The sequence below is a fragment of the Aptenodytes forsteri genome, unplaced genomic scaffold, assembly GCF_000699145.1.
Source record: "Aptenodytes forsteri isolate BGI_AS27 unplaced genomic scaffold, ASM69914v1 Scaffold72, whole genome shotgun sequence".
NCBI lineage: Eukaryota > Metazoa > Chordata > Aves > Sphenisciformes > Spheniscidae > Aptenodytes > Aptenodytes forsteri.
The window spans coordinates 4,123,016-4,130,797 of NW_008796193.1; positions in this window are offsets into that span (position 1 = coordinate 4,123,016).

Consider the following 7,782-nt stretch of genomic DNA (forward strand, 5'->3'; position numbering starts at 1 on the left):
ACTGCCACTGATTTATTGTAAATTGTAACAGTTTTGCTTAGTTGCAGGTAGCTACAGGGTTTTAACAATCTGTAGAACTTGATCACTGAAGCACTGTTTAAATAAGGGAAAAAAGTCTAAAAAATCCTTTTGACCCTCACGGTATCCACAAATACAGCAAACTTGTTTTACATTAGATTTTAGAGATACCCAGGGCATATACATTTTAAATTATGCAGTCAGTCCAGGAGAAAACTGGGTTTCCCTGCATATCAGATACATCCAGACATGTATTAAGCGTGTCCTGAACCTATAAAGAAATATTTCTATTCTACTTAATAAATGTGGGCCTGATTCTCTTACTTTCACTGGTGTAATTTCATTGACTGCCACAGAACTACAGCTGCATCATGTCTATGAAAATGATAAAGCCAGCACTTCTGTTGATCACAGTATGTAGCCTAGAGATACGAGGGAGACTTTACTTAAAAGTCTCATGCCAGTTGCATTAAATCTTGGTGCAAAACTGAAAGTTAATATTTTAAGAAATGTGTATTATAAATAGTTTATGAAGAACATTTTTTCTGTTTAAGCTACTGGTATTCAAGACTTCATATGATTTGGGAGATTCAACATAAAATTCCCAAATATGGTGTTAATTTTTCCCTGGGGATTTTATGTATTTATGTATATGCAGCCTGTTTTCTTTAGCTGTATTTGAAAGCTATTTCACAGTACAATGAGGTCCTAATTTTTACAGCCAATCAAAGCTGTGCCTTCTATGTAATCAACTGTTTGCTTGTATAGCAGAACAAAGCAATGCCCTATGAAAAATTAAGCTGTATTTATTTTTTAATATAGTAGTCAGAATATTAGGTATATGAATCACATAAACCAGAATCTAATTAAATTATCAGTTCCCACAGCAAGTTCTGCATCTTCTACAAATACATCTGAAATTGTATTAATCATATCCCTGCTTATGAACTCCCAAGCTAAAGCTTTTGATGTTGCCTGCTAAATTCTTAACAGAAATTAGGAAAATCCAAATACTAACAGGGCAACTGAAACCACCCTGTTGCTTAAACAACAGTATTTTTCAGTGATAAATTCTGACTCTCGAAGTCATGCTTCTATTTGACTACCAAGAGGTATCTGTAAGCATGGCAGGCTTTTCTGCTCTTACTGGGCTCACGTCTGGCACAAAAATGTGCAGCAACGGGGAACAAACTAATCAAAAACCCATCCAGATTTTTACGTGTGTTTGTCAGCCTGCATCTTTCCCCTAGGCCCCAGGATTCAATGTTAAAAAAGGGTGTTTGGTAACTGAAGAGCTTGTTCTCCAGCCTCATTAATCACAGCTGGACAAGTAACAGGTATCTCACACACCACCTCATCCAGGCTGCTGTCTAGCAAAGGAGATACAGACTGTCTCCTGACCTGCTGCTCTGAGCTAGTAGACAGCGTGTCCAGTCGGACTTTCCTTCTGGACCCCACCCGTCATCCAGGAGAACTAATGCATTCAAACAAAGCTACCCATCTGGTACTATCCCAGCATTGATCTTTAACTCTAAATGCAGAGGAAAAATGTCTTCTGAAGCAGCTGTTCTCTTGTTTTTCTCCTGATATACCTCACAGCTAAGTACAACAGTTTTCCTATCTGATTTAGGTCTACCGTTCAGGTTTGGAATTTGCTTCCCTTTGCAGTGTTGAGCCAATGTCAGGAGAGGACAGCTGCAGGAGAAAAGAAGAAATTCTTCACGCGTTTCAAATTCTTGAAGTTATTCCCTTTGTATACAGAAAAAATTTCTGTACAGAAAGTACATTCCAGTCATAGATATAACCTGAACATAAAACCTGGTGAGTAACAGCAGCAAATATCTCTCGGATAGACATGTAACTGCTGGTCATGCCTGTACAATAAATGATGCTGAGACTCTGTATCCCATGGACACCCAACAGAGACTTCATTTATAAAAACAGTTGCCTTATAAAATACAGCATGTAAGTGTACTTGTCTTGTTGACCAAAAATTACATAAAGATTTGGAGTGTTCTTCCCTCTTTCCATTCATCTTAATACAGCAAAAATTAAGCTGCTAGTTAAGGAACTATCTGCCTTGATATGGCATTTGCATGTATCAAGGAACTATGTACCAGCACACACAGGTTACAAGCAGCTCACAAACACTGTGGGAGATAAAGTGATACAGGTGAGAACCCGAAGCTGAAGCTGATTAAGGCTATGTTCACGTTCTCATAAATGATACTGGCAAACTGAATTACTTATGTTTAGCCAAGACATAGAAACCAGTGGTAGTTCTGCAGGTAATGGTAATTTGATTGCTCATTATCACTTATGATCATTTGAGCATACCTTCAAAGAGCCTTGTCTTGCTGCAAAGATAGTTTGGGTTGTAATTCAAGGGCTGCCCCGAATAATGTTCTGTTTGCTGGCGAAACTTTGAATATGAGTATGCTGCTGCTGTTTATTTGTTTTGGCTGGTTTCTCAGAGGGTGTGAACTAAAGCTGAACTTACTATTACTCATCAGTGGCTAACACAAGCACTTTACAACAAATAGACTAGCTCCATTTGAGTACATTTCAGGGATTTCCTTTGTGTATTCAGAAAGGACAGGCAAATTATTTAAAAATTAAATGTGTAGAATGACCCAGTTTATTGCAGCTTAAATAACTGTGGAACACATCTTTGAGAAATCCCAGATCCATAGAAAAATACATTACCTGCAAGGGTGTAATAATGCTGAAGGGCTGGCTATTTTTCCTAAGCTAGGCTAATTCAAGAGAAGTAAAGTGAGTGCAGCTCACTTGTGTTCTCTCTGTAGTATAACATAGCCTCCTCTGCCTGTGGTCACGCAAAAAGTCTGTGATGGGGCATGAAAGTAAACCTGTAGCTTAGTCCCTCTGTAGCATCCTAACCACTGAAAAAGAGAAACCAGCAAAAAAATAGTGTAGAGAAAGCAAGTAGAGAAAAAAGGAACTTCCTCCCTAGTTATCTCCTCACTTTATATTTTTATGTCTTTTATGTTTTGAAGTCCTTGCAAAATTTTTCCTTGTAGCATAGTTATCTTCAACACAAAATAATCTGATATCCTACTTATCTGCAATTTTAGAAGGCTTCGTGCACCACATTCATATCTAGCAATTGTTAGAATGATGACTTTATCAGTTGCCAATATTTGTTCATTCAATATGCAACAGAAAGTAATCTTAGCTCAAAGAGTTTTTAAAAATATTTTCCATAGAAGTTAATGTCTGAAATACATGAAATAAAAAGTTCAGTATAATTAATATAGTAAAAGTCTCAGTCACCAAAAGGAAATTGCAGAATGTGGGTGTCATGCTGCTACCTGTTGCCTAGCAATATTGCATACGTGTGGCACAAGATTGATAGATATCACCCACTCAGATCGCTGGATTCAGACCTTCACCGCCGAGTTGTCAGTTGGAAAAACTGCCAGGAATCAGCGAGAGAAATAACGGATGGGAAGAGAAGCATCACAGAGTAACTTCGTCTCAGTGTCCAGCACCATACTACCCAAAAGATTGGGGGTGTTAAATTTTATTAAGTCTGTTTTTCCAAAGGTCCATGTAAATATATACATGTATATAAATATATATATAAGAAAACTTGCTTCCTAGCTAGGTCTATCTGGGTCGTGCAAGTTGAGGTAATGATATCCTGAAATTGAAATGGCAATTCAGTTTCATAATTTTTAGTGACTCACACTGCATTACCTTCAAGTAGGATGAACAGAAAATTCTCTGATATTATAGATAATTATAATGTTATTATAGCATTCCTGATAGCAAATGCTAAAGTTAAGATTAAGATGCAACACAGCGTTTTAAGCAACTCATACCTTCTCAAAATACACTTTTTGCTAAAATTTTCCATGATCCACTTGGCTTCAAAGTCAGCTTTTTCCGAGAAATCTTTCTATGGAATTAGTTCTGCCATTTTTGAACCGAGTCGAGGAGCTTCCATATGTTCTATTTTAAATTCTGGACTAGCATAATTCCAAAAAATGACTGAAGATAGAAGCCTCAGACCTGACAGGTTTTATAATTCTCAGTAGAGGAAGAAAATAATCTTGGTTTGAAGAAAATTAATTGTTTAAAAATAATGGCATCCAAAACAATTTCCTGCACATGCACAAGGACAGTCTGAAGATGGTTTTTCAGGCCAAAATGGTTTTAACTACTGTTATATAAGAAGGCATGCTCTTAACCGTTTAAAGTCGTTACACTTGAGGAAAGCCTTATTTGTTTAGCCCCATCTATTAATAAGGACTCATTAGAATAATACAAAGCATCAGAAAAATCTAATTATAAAAAGGCTAAACAATCAATCTAATAGAGCATGAAAAGAACAACCATCTGTTGAACAGTCCCATTTGCAAAGAATTCAACATCCATCTTAGTCGTGGAAAACAGCAGAACTAACAACACAAAAGCCAAGGAAGGCACGGTAAATAATAATGAGTAAGACAAGTAAGATAAATGGGAATTACAGTTGATCCTAATGCCCATGAAGGGTGTGGATTGCTTTTTTTGGAAACACAACAGCGGACCATTGATGGATGCCGAAGAGAATGAGGGTACCAGCCCAGACTAGCAAAATTCACCTGATAATATGGAGAGGAATGTGATGGCATGCAGCACGTAGGGCTGCTGTCATCAGCAAGCTCCTCTGCAGCCTGTGGTGTTAGAGCTGCACTAGCTCCAGCACTAAGCCTGGGCTTGGTGCCTCCATGATATGACTGTACAAATATCTGTTCTGAAGCACATTTTAAGGTGGAAACAATTCCCTAATGACCCACTCAGGAAAGTGCTTTTTGTGTTCACAAGGAGTATCTTAATTGCATTCCGGTTTTGCTGACACTTGGTGCTGTTCAAAGCACTTAGATAAGATTTTCAGAACTATCAAATGACTTAAAAACTACAAGTCTCAGTAAGCACTCTGCTGCCTCCGAGTCCGTTCCTGAAACACCCACACAGCAGTTGCTGCTCGCTGCAGCCAACTCCCACACTGAGTTTGGGACCTGGGGTCTCTTACATAGAGCCTAAGACCCAAGCAAGGCAGGTGCATGAAAAGATATTTAGAGCTAATTAACAGAAAATGCTAAAAGGAGAGCTGTTTTAGGCCTCTGCCCTTCCTCAAGGTTGGGCACCTGAGCCAGCTGGGGTGGTGGACTGGCAGCTCTCCTCGTGAAGATCAGAAGCCCAGCTCTGTGGTTGCAGGCAGATACCTACTCTGCGTTTTTGAGAGAAATGAATAGACATCTCTTTATTTTCTTTTAAAATATAACAAGAGGAAGCAGTCATAGGGTTATTCCCTTTTATGTAAGCTTCTAGAGGTAGTGCAGATGAAAAATGAAAGATTTCAGTTGTTTGCACATGTCCTGAGTGGTTCAAAATTGTACCTTTGAGCATGTGTTTTTGACTACGAGGAAAATGAGGAGGGTCTGTCCTCCTTGATGAGATGTACAAGCTTTGTGGCAGGGAGTGAAAACTCATGGGCTTGCAGAGAGAGCACACGGGAGAGTTAGGAAGCCAGAAAGGAAGAGGAGTTGTTGTATCCCTTAACCTATTTTTAGCTAATACTGGTGTAATGCAAAATGTTTTCACCAGTCTTGAGAATGGTTTTAGAAACAGTAGAACACAGAAGTATAAAATTATGAGAAAGAGGGCTTGGGGCTCTAATGAGAGGATTTTGCTGACTTTTCTGCACTGTTTCTTGACCTCAACATGACATTCACCATTAATATGCATCTTCTTGGCAGCTGGTGATACAAAATGACGGCTTTTTTCCATGTGACAAAGGAGAAAGTGTTTCTTTGCATTTATAGCTAAGGGAGCAAGGCAGGAAGCCTAGTCTTCCCACAGCAATGTGGGCATCCTGAGAAAGGTGTGAGCTGGAGGCTCTGGAAGGGCGTGTGTCATTACTCTTAACCTTCTTGTGGGCCTTCTAGTATTACTAGGCTTAATTCCAGTTTGGCATTTATATTCCATTCAAATGTTGCGATAACATTTACTTTGAAAAGAACTGAAGTAAGGTAATGGACCAGTTCAATCTTGCTTAAGCCTATTTAAAGATACACACCTTTCCAGCTTGAAGAATGTAACATTTTAGCTCCGTTCTGACTATAAGGAAGTCTTTTCGCAACTAAGAGGGTGGAAGGGTGCCAATAGCAGTCCTATTATTTGGCAGGCAGGAGGTAACCTTACAGTAAACAGCTGTCAACTTCACAGTCTAGCTAAATTTTAATGGCTCAAAGACTAAAGAGAGTTATGATTTTGCCTGAACCCTTGGGGTCTGGGCTGAATTACTCAGGGCTACATTTAAGCTATCACGTTAGGGTCATATGATTTGTCTATATAAATTCCTCAAAGGTGCCATTAAAATGTCAGTTCTTAACTTAGCTAGAACTATAAACCACTTCAGCACAGTTTAAATCTCTGATCTAGTATAAAACAATATCAAAACAGAATAAAGGGAATATTGTGAGGTTGGAGGCACTATCACTTTTAACCACATGCAGGTGTATGCCATCGCTCCCCGTCATTTTGGGTTAGTCTTGTTCTGCATGCAATGGAGAGTCAGGCTTAGCCTGAGTAAAACAATAGTATTGTTTGCTAGGAAACTTATAGAACTTGGCCTTCTAATTTAACTTCAGTGTGTAAACGCCAACCCCTTTCTTTTTTCTTGGGTGTCCATCAAAATATTAAAGGGATTCCCAGACACTCAAAATATGGACAACTACTTAATAAAGTCCTTCCAATTTTAGATAAATATCTATTGTGATTATTAGCAGTCTCAGAATATTGATAGGGATTGGAAACCAGAAAGGACTGTAACTTTTAAATTAGGCCAGTGGCAAGTACCCTATGAATCACAACTCGGAAAAGAAAAAAAAAAAGAAAATTCCCACCATTTGGAGAAGACTGTGCTGAAGCAGTGATTTATGACCATTTCTTATGCATAAAGAAAGAACATTTAAATCTGTACTGTAATTCTGCACTATGGCAAGTACCTTCAGTCGCTGCTGTGGACTAGGCACACTCACTTACCTATCTGTCAGTGACAGCAGACAATTAAAGCAGTAATTTAATAGGGAATTCTGGGGCAAAGAGTGCTGGGATGAATACTGATACCTTAATGAAGGATCAAGCTGTGGTAATAGGTCCTAGTGGTAATGTGCAGTATGATGAGCTAGAGTTTTGATTTGAGGAAAGTTAAATAGAGATGCAAAACTACAAGTCAGTGAAAAACTATAAATTACAGGTGACTAGCTATGTGCAGTTTCAGAATCAGGCATATTTGCCTACACCTGGTATGCCTCATGAATACACACCTGCATGATATTGATATTTTTCCTACAGATTTGAGTAAGGCTATGCATTTTGTAACAGTGCGGCTGTATACCAAAGCACTGTCTGTTACAGAAGGCGAGGGCAAATATACTCTGCTGTACTTATGTTTTAAGCTGTAATCTTTGTATTATTCTGTTACTCCTACTCTATAGCAGTCAAAATCCCGCAGCATGTCTCAAAAAAATTATACTGCAGTGCTGATGAGTGTATCTTCAAAACGGACATTGTTTGGAAGATAAACTTGTGCCCTGCAGTGAAGATAAAATGTAGATTTATTGAAGCAAACAACAACAAAAAGCTGTATATTGGATTTTGAGTCCTTTTTATATTTTAGGGTCTATAAAATCAGGCTGCTTGCCCTTTATATTGCAAGTCAAGCAGGAACAGCCATTGAAAGTTTTCTTG